The following is a 10370-nucleotide window of genomic DNA, read 5'->3' as shown; positions in this document are numbered from 1 at the left end:
CAAGAAACAGACACATGTTTATGAAAGATTTATATGACAATCATCTTAATATAAAAGAAATATCTGAAGTATTAATTTTAATATACTAAATATTATTTCTATTATGGTTTTATGTGAGGAATTTTGTCATGTGAGAAGAGCGACAAATAAACAATACCTTCAGCAGATAACTTTGCCTCCTACTTATCAAGAAATCAAGGCCATCAGCCCTTCTGTCCTGTAACTTGATCCCAAATCTATGAGTCTTTGAGCCCATTTTTACCTCTTTTGATTTCCGCCTCAGCGGATGGGGTGGTACCTCCTATTCAAGACCAAACCTTCCACCACTGGTGCCTTTGATACTTTGCCTCCTGTTTTGTGGTAGAAATTGAGATAACCAAGTGCAGTTCCCTTTAACTTCCTACAACGTTCAACCTTAACCCTATCCAGACACTATCCCAGAAAATAAGATGTCACTGCTTAGAGTCAAAGCCACAACCTGTTATCTTACGTCTTTCTACCTTCTCTGGAGTCTTCTTCCTCCACAATTAATTCATTCTCAACATCCCTCTTGCACCTCTTCCCCAACCCTCTTTCCCTCCTTCCCTTCCTCTTTTCTATCTTTAACATCTTCCATTCTGCAGATTCCCTCTTCTAGGCTTACAAACATACCGAAGTCTTTCCTATTTGAAAAACAGCAGGAAACCTTGCCTCGAATCCAAATACCTCTCTAACTACAGCCCATTTCTATCTTCCTTTCCTCATCTCATTGTCTTAAAATAGTAGGGTATATGGAATTCCCTGGTGGTCCAGTGGTTAGGGCTCCCATGCTTCCACTGCAGGGGGCACAGTTTCAATCCCTGGTTGGGGAACTAAGACCCCTACATGCCGCCCGGTGTGGCCAAAAAAAAAAAAAAGTAGAGTATATGTGGCAGCCAGGAGAATGTGCCTCACAGACTTTCAACCACGGAGAGCTTAATTAACCAAAGACCCCAGCTTCTGCACTCTGAAATCCATCCCCACTGTTGTGCCAATGCCACGTTTCCCACAGACTGCTCCTGTGTAGCCAGCAATCGAGCATGGCAGGCCTGTTCCTGAAAGATACATAAGCTTCCAGCAGCCTGGTAACCCTGCCTTATCCCACGTAGCACTCTGAGATGCTTCTACCCAATCATCTCCCCCTCCTCCCTTCATGAGGTCAGACTTGCGCTGCTGCCTGATGGCTCCTCCAGCCTTCCCCACCTCCCTCCCATTTCCTCTGACACATATATTTGTGCCACCCTCCCCCCCCCCCACAGAAAATTACTACACTTTCACTCCATCTTGGTGTTTGCTTTCCAGAGGACCTGCACTGAACACAGTAGCGCTGGAGAGTTTGTAAAAATACACATCCTCCTCAAATCAACTGAATAGAATCTCTGGGGAAGAAACTTTTCAATCATTATTATTATTATTTTATTTTATTTTATTATTTTTTTTTTTTTGCGGTACACGGGCCTCTCACTGTTGTGGCCTCTCCTGCTGCAGAGCACAGGCTCCGGACGCGCAGGTTCAGTGGCCATGGCTCACGGGCCCAGCCGCTCCACGGCATGTGGGATCTTCCCAGATCGGAGCACGAACCCGTGTCCCCTGCATCGGCAGGCGGACTCTCAACCACTGCGCCACCAGGGAAGCCCTCAATCATTATTTCTAATTGAAGTTAGTTGATTTATAATGTTGTGTTAGTTTCAGGTATACAGCAAAGTGATTCGGTTTTACATATATATAATCTATCTATTTTTCTGATTCTTTTCCCTTATAGGTTATTATAAAATATTGCGTATAGTTCCTTGTGCTACACAGTAGAAACTTGCTGGTTTCCATCAATTTTTAATTAACTCTAAATATGAGTTTAATGCTTAGCCAGGTTTGGGAATCCCTGGCCTCTATTCACCCTCTGCCACATTCTTAAGTTATATTCAATCTTCAACTTGCTGCAGTCTGATCTCTGCTGCAATTACTCTCAAGTCAGCTCTATGTGGATATCCCACAAGTACCTCTAAATCATGTGACTCAAAACTGAGCTCATTCTCTTCCCCCTTTCAGTTGATGATCCCTCTTGTAGATTCTATCTCAGGGACAAATGTATCATCCATTTGCCCAAGCTCAAAACCAGAAGTTTCTCTGTTTCTGCTCATTCATTCTCAGTGTCCAATGACTCATCATTAAACAGAGGTCCCCAAAATAAAGACTCTGTCTTACTTGTTTTATACTCCTATACTTTACATGGTATTTGAAGCCTTTTATTATATATTTGACAATGAAAATATAAGTGATGCCTGCAAAGAATGTGTTAATCCAGTAGGCTGCCACTGTAATTTTTCCTTAACTGCTGTTTCAAATGCCATAAGAGGTTGAGTAAATTGATGGCTGAGAAATGCCAGTTCGATTTATCAACATGTGGATAATAGGTGACCTTAGAAAGACTGAAGCAATCAAGCCCAAGCTGACTGCAATGGTGCCCTGCATTAGGAAGCAGATTCTGGGATAGAGTTTGGAGTATCTATTAGGGATGAATATCTGTTGAAGGAAGGGAAAGAAACATGACTGAGCAGAGAAAGCAGTTAAACTGGGATCCAAGCCCAACATCCTCAGCCAACCAGATGGGGGCCTTCGGAATAAACTCTACCCAGGCCAAAATGGCCAGTCCTTTTACCTCACTCATCACCATACGTGGGCCACCCTGGGAAGGGCATGACCTTGTGCAAGATGACACTGAGTCTGAGGCAGACCCTGAAGAAGCAGACAGTTTGAGGCAGTCTGCAGACCACATTCCCCTCAGCTGGGCAGCGAGTACTTCCTTGAAGGAGGTTAGCATCCCATGTCCACAAATGGACTGAGAGGTGAATGGAAGGTTAGAAAATTGAGACAGACATAATGGACACCTCTTTCCAGAAATTTTACGCAAAAGTAAGGAAAATGATATATAAGTAATAGCCAGATGGGAAAATAAAGTGAAGAAGGGGTTTTATTATTTTGTTCTGGGGAATAGATTGTTTGTTTCTAAGACAGAAAAGACTTGAGCTTATGCAAAACCAGATGGGAAGGATCCAGTTGGGAGAAAAAGGTAAAAAGATGGAGGATTGGACAGAAATAGACTGCAAATTACAATTTTTTTCCCTGGCAAATTATGTGTCATTACATCTGTAAAATGCTAAGCATTGTTCTGGACACATCATAAGGACTCAAATATTATCACATTATTATTATGACTAATTTTGAAATACATGCTGATGCTTGTCACAATTATGCCACATACTTAAGGGTTTATTTTAGTGACTACGTATGTCATTTCTTCTGCCTCCTGCTTGAGATTATCAGCTAAGTTACATAACCTTGAATAAGAATCTAAACTTTGCTAAGACTCAGGATCTTCATTTATAAAATATGAAAGTACGTACTTTACAGTGCTGTGAAAATTAATTGAAACTATGTACTTAAGCATTTAGTACAGTGTCTGACCCATATTAACTTTTTCTAAAAGGTATCTAGATACACTGTTTTATCTTTTTTCAATATTATTTTATTTATTATTTATTTTCCTTATTTCTTTTGGCTGCGTCAGGTCTTACTTGTGGCACATGGGGTCTTTGTTGAGGCATGCAGGATCTTTTCATCACGGCACACAGTCTGCTCGGGCTTCTCTCCAGTTGTGGCGTGCGGGTTTTCTCTCTAGTTGTGGTGCGCAGGCTCCAGAGTGCGTGGGCTCTGTAGTTTGTGGCACACATGCTCTCTGGTTGAGGTGCGCGAGCGCAATAGTTGTGACGCGCGGGCTTAGTTGCCCCGAGGCATGTGGAATCTCAGTTCCCCAACCAGGGATTGAACCCGTGTCCCCTGCAATGGAAGGTGGATTCTTTACCACTGGATCACCAGGGAAGTCCCTGACCCATGTTAATGTTATCATTATCACCTTGCTTGCTTGTTTGCTATTATACGTTTTGAACATGTCAACTGAATGGAATTCTGTTGAGATGAGCATTATTTTAATGATGGCAAACTTGCTCTGACTCCCAGTTATTTACCAGCTGATATTTGAGAGTAATATAGAAACACTTAAGATTAAACACAATAAACAAAAATAAAATAATAATAAATAAACCCACTGTCTGAGCCAGGTCCAGTTCCTGCATCTGAGTTTCAGGTTACAGTGTGGACATCATTTTTTATTTGATATTTCCTGCAACACTTAGGGAGACAGGCATCCTGGTTTTCATAATAGAAACATCTGTTTTCTAATTCAGTGACAGTTTTCACCCTGTTTCGTTGAGGAAAATATTAGGGGCTTCCCTGGTGGCGCAGTGGTTGAGAGTACGCCTGCCGATGCAGGGGACACGGGTTCGTGCCCCGGTCTGGGAAGATCCCACATGCCGCAGAGCGGCTGGGCCTGTGAGCCATGGCCGCTGAGCCTGCGCGTCCGGAGCCTGTGCTCCGCAACGGGAGAGGCCACAGCAGTGAGAGGTCCGCGTACCGCAAAAAAAAAAAAAAAAATATTAGGCTGTGTATATGTTCTCCTAGAGTAGGCTGGGGCAGAGTCACAATCTTCAGCTTTAACTGCAAATTTGGTAAAATAATGGGTGTGCAAGAGGCACCTCTTGTCTCTGGGGGTTCATCTGCATGTAGCAATTCCTCTCTGTCTCCACAACCTATTGAATTAGAAGAGTTTTGCAAATGTCAAAAAGCATGTTTAAACACCAACTTATTAATGGTATTCCTACTGAAGTTTAGATAAAGATTCAGAGTTCTTGGCTACAAGTAACAGAAATTAACTATTGCCTTTCCATAACTCACTCGTGAATCAAAGTCCCTAGAGAGAGAACTCCATTGACTGGTTAAGTCATGTGCCAGCCCACGTGGTGGGGGCAGGGAGGCTCCTAATGCTTTGGCTCCCAAGTGAAAGAGAGTCACCTAGAATTATCCTCTCAAGCAAGACTATACTCAAGATAATTTCCCAATACAAAAATCAGAGTGCTACTAACAAAAGGGGACCTAACCTTGTCAGTAAAGCAGGCAAGGTATGTGTATATATATATATATATATATATATATACACATATATATATAGTTATATATATTTATATGAAAGACAAAGATATATTTTGTTTATATATTAAACACATAGTAATATTTCTCTTCTACAAGGAATATATATATATATATATATATATTCTCAGTTTCCTTGAAGAATTTGGTCTTCTATCTTTCCTTGCTCACTTTTGATAGAGACATAGAGCAAAGGTTCTGTCCTATAAGAAACACCATAGTGTCAACGTGATGATCACTGGCAACTGATACCCATCTTTGATGTGGGGATAATAGAGAATGGTAGGGACTGTGGCAAACAGTAGAATATAAGCTCTGTCTACAGGAGTCAGTTGCTAATTATACTGGATATCTCCTGCTTGGCCCTCGAGATCCCCCCTCCAATCCTTTCCACCCTGCTCTGTGCCCCTCAGGACTACACTTTATGGGCTGACTCAAGAGGCTCCCTTGACTTATAGCTTCTGGTTTCATTCGGCCATTGAGGAGCACTACCAGACACAGACAGAGAGTGAGGTTTGGATATTTATTCGTCTGGCTTCCTCCCTGAGGCATTGTCATGAGCTAGCTGTGTCCTTCACCCAAAGTCACAGCTCTGCCAGACAGCCTTCTCCATTGTGCTGCCTCTCTGGTTCCAATGCTTCTCCCTCTGCTTCCTCTGAGATTGCAATCGCTCCCTGAGGTTATACCACTTCCAGGCTACTGCTCTTTACACTGTGGTTTCCCAACACACTGTCCACACATGTGTAATCAATCTCTTTATTAAGCCTTCCTCAAATTCCCCAGTTTGAGTTTGCCATTTGTTTCCCACTTAGGCCCTACTGATATATGACTCAAATCTGTTGGATTATGGGCCTGGTGTCGGTAGAGTCTCCAATTTTTCAAAAGAAGTGATATCAAGGTTTATATATATAATTCCTACTTTTTTTTTTTTTACTGCTGATTCAAGTTTTCTTAAAAGCACTATTCAGACCAAACAGGTTATCCTAGTTATTATCCCAAATTATTATGGGCCAGATTTGACCCATGGGGTCCATCTGTAACGTCAGCCATTTATGATGGGAAATAGATGGAGCACAGGCCACTCTATAGCTATCCAACTTGCCAATAATGAGGGGCCTTTTTGTGTGAGTGAGTGGTGGACAAAATTTATTTAGTGTCTATAACAACCAGATTAGATTATTAAACTTCCTTTTTTTTTTCAATATGGATCACAGAGGCTTGCTCTTCCTTCCTTCCTTCCTTTCTTTCTTTCTTTCTTTCTTTCTTTTTCTTCTCTAGTCATTCTATTGGTCTGTCTTCAAATTCCTTTCTTTTTTAGTGTCCAATATATCATCATCTAATGGAGTTTTACAATTTTAATATTGTATTTTTCATTTCTAGAATTTTCACTTGGTTCTTTAATCTTTAATCTTCACTTTAATCTTTCTTTCTTCTATTCAGTGAGACTACTGTTCTCTATTTGGTTTCCACAGCTTTGTGTTTTATTTTGAAAGGTGTCCTCAGGCAAAAAGCCAGAGAGAATGTTGAGTTCACCCTATTTGTTTCTTATATCTCAAGGTCATGATCCACACTATCTATTGTCCAATGCTTAAAAACGGTCGTTCATATATTTTGTCTAGATTAATAGTTGTTTATTGTGGGAAAGTAAATCCAATACCTATTCTCCATCATGGATGGAATCAGAAATTGTTCATTAAAAAAAATTACCTATCTATTTATCTATCTATCAAGATATCTTTTTATATTCTGCTTCTGATCATGATATCTGAAGTCCATGGGCTATAATTCTGCTGATTTTTATTTCTATTGATTCTTACTCATGGTGAATTTTTCCTATGAGTTTAATGATCTTTGACCATGAACTTTTATTTGTTTGATCTTAAATGTGTAGAGTGGGTATTTTTCTCCAGAAAGGATTTGTAATTGCTAATTCTGGAAGCCAGGGGGCACTACCAACCTGGGTCCCCTTCGGTCCACTTCTAGGATACTGGGTTTAACGCAGAAGTGTCACGTTCTGCTTTTCTACCTTCTGGTAGTTGCTTAACCTTCAAAGCCCAGGTATACTATTGGCATTTGCCCTCTAGATAGCTGGGCTTTTCCAGTTTTCTATTTGTTCAGTGTTGTTCTAATTTTGGTACAGTGTTAGGTTTTTGGTTTTTGGTGGAGAAGTTTTGGAGATTTATTTTAGCCAAAAAAAAAAGAAAAGAAAGAATAAATTAAGCTATTGATATTTATTATACAGATTAACAATCAACCTGTCATTTGATTAGTAGGTTGTATTGGCATGAGTCATGTAAGGTATCCTGAGGGAAAACTGGGGGTTCTGCAACTCAGGGGAACTCACAACACTCGCCTAGGAAGTCTTTTCACTTGGGCATATGTCCATATATCACATCCAGATAATTGGATTTAAGGAGTATATTTTAAACTATCTTTAACAAAGTGGATACACGGTTTATAAAGAATCTTGCAAAGGAACTATGTGTATGTAACACAAAGAATGAAAGCACAAGCACAAGATTTTAAAATATGGAAGATCAGATATTCTTATTCCTGATACTAGCACTTTAACAACATCATTACAAGAAAAAAGCAATGATAATGTAATCAGATGTCACAATGTCAGCCAACATTTAAAAATATTGAAATTATTAAGATCATGTGAAATATAAATTTATGCACATTATCCTTTAATATTATTTAACTCTAAGTGTACACTGTTCCTTAGGATGTTAGCTAATGATAGTATAAAGCTATCTGATTAGCAAAATATTTAAAAATATTATGCAGATAATTGAAGATATTATGAAAATAATTGTTTCCTGTAATGTTAGAAGCCATGCAGTATTGAATTCATTGCTTTGCAGAAAGATCCTTCTTTTTGTCAACAAAGAGGTCCATACCAGTGGGGAATATAGTGGCATTTCCTGCTATGGTAAAAAAAAAATAGCTTAGAAAACACACAAAGAAAACAATTTGTTGACAAAACTAAAATGCAGTCCCATTGATCAACCAAAACAGAAAAAGGAAAAGAAAAAACAAAGAAACTGAAGACTTGAAGAAAAAGGTACTTGAACAAATAGGCATTATGGAAGATTTTCAGTGCAGTTGGATGGAAGCATAGATGTTTCTACACGTCTCAGTTTATGGTGTTTGCTAAATTCTGTTCAGTGGTAAAATACACCAATAACTACTCTTTTTCTGCACGACCAAAGTAAAGGTGTATCAAAGAATATATATTCTTATCAGTAAACAACTTCCTTAATAAAAACAATATTTTATGAAAAAAATCAACAAAGCAGTTGTTATAAATGATAATTTAAAAGGGATTCACAAAAGAATAGAAAAATGCAGTTTAGTTTTCACACACTTTGAAATGAAGAGTGACTATAAAAATCTTTTGTACCATGCAGATGTCTGATATTTATTTAGTGCCAAACTGTTTTTCCTGATGGCTGATGATTTCCAGTAGCACTGTATCTTAACAGAAATTTTAAAAAAATATTAAATCTAAACTTTCCCTTCAAGGTAAATATAACAATAGCTAAGAAAGTTATTAATTTTCAGAGAAATTTGTGCTAGGAAGAGAGCATTTAGATAATAGACATTTGGAAACACTTCCATAGTTTTGTGGATTTTTTTCTGAAAACAAAAATATAAATGTGTCATCTACATAAAGTTTTATATCTACACTTAAAAATCATGGAAACAGAGTTTCTAACATGCTTAGAATCTTTCAGATTAAGAGTTTCAAAACCATTCTGAGATCATTTGCTAAACATTTCTAAATGTTATGCCTTCCAGTTTGCTATGAAAATGAATTGACACTAGGGAAGATGGACATTTAGTAGCCAAATTACATTAAAAAAATTTCTTTGAATGGATGGAGTTTGGATGGATTTGAAAAATGAGTGTTATGATTTAGAAACTGCAGCCAACAGAGTAATTCTTCCACTTTTAACTTTGTATTTTGTGATTCCAGCCACTAAAACTCAATATCCAAATAAACTCTTAGAATTGGACTTTCGAATTGCTGTACCACAAAGATTTTAACAACAGATTTTTTAAATAATGAAGTATATTCAGCTCCTTTGCTTTTGTTTTTGCCACTAGTAAAGCAACATAAAAAATTACTTTGAACCATTTTAATTTCATCTTTATGTTTTATATTCTAGTAAATAAGAAAGTTAATACACATGTATTGGAGTATGTGCACAAATGCACTTTTTAAATGATTTGTTTGTTTATACACAAATTTTGGTAGGTCCACTGCTTAACAAATTATTATAATCAAATGTTTATAATTGTGGTTTAGGGTAGCCAACAAAATTTCTCTAAAACAGTTTTCCTTAAAAAATTTTTTCATAAGTAAAAATTTGTTTTAGAACAATTAAAATGAGAAAAAAAAAGATAAAATCACTCACATTTCTACCAACCAGAGATAATCACTGTTGAAATTTTAGTGCATACCCTTCCAGATTTTATGAATTTGTGCATCTTCTTTCACAAAGATATGCTTATACTTCATTTAAAGCTGTTTTCATTGAGGGCCTTTATATCTTACAGAATTTTTAAAAATTAAATTTACACGAGATTTTGGGACAGAGATTAAAATTTAAAGGAACAATACTAAGAGGCAACTTTGTGAATCTTCATAATTAACCCTGTGTAGGATTATAATATCTGTTTAATTTAGTCTATTGCCTGTCATTTTAATGGCCTTTATCTAGATGTTAAATGTGTGGTTTAACTAAGAAGAGAAATTAGCAAAAAATAGACTGACCAAATGTTGTGGTCTTTGACTTGCTTTATCTTCGTATGGCCTATGTAATAAGGCAGATAGATAAAGGGAACAAAGATTTTGGCAAGGCTTTGTTTCTCTTCAATGTTATCACTGTATCTGAAACATATAATTTGGTGTATAAACTAGAATTATTAACTGTATGTAATTGGATAGGGAATAGAACCCAGAGTGACTATCAATGAAGTCATTGTATCTTCCAAAACAAGCAGTTATCTTTTAGAGGTGTGGTCCTGGACCTAATCTCATATAACACTTTTTATCAATGACTAATACAATGAGAAAAAACAGTCATTCACACAGTAAATGAAACTTAATTGGGAAATGAAAACTAAGAAGAGGAAGTCACATTCTCAATGACCAGATTAGAACCAAAATGACCTGGAAAATTGGAGAAGTAGTAAGAAGTAAACAAAATGAGTAAGACAGAGGAGTGGGCTAAAATAAACAGGGAAGAAAAACAAGTTTCAAAAAGAGGAATGGCTAGCTATTGGCAAGTTTAGAAAATAAC

Source organism: Stenella coeruleoalba, assembly GCF_951394435.1.
Source record: "Stenella coeruleoalba genome assembly, chromosome: 3".
Taxonomy (NCBI): Eukaryota; Metazoa; Chordata; class Mammalia; order Artiodactyla; family Delphinidae; genus Stenella; species Stenella coeruleoalba.
This window is presented reverse-complemented; position numbering follows the sequence as displayed.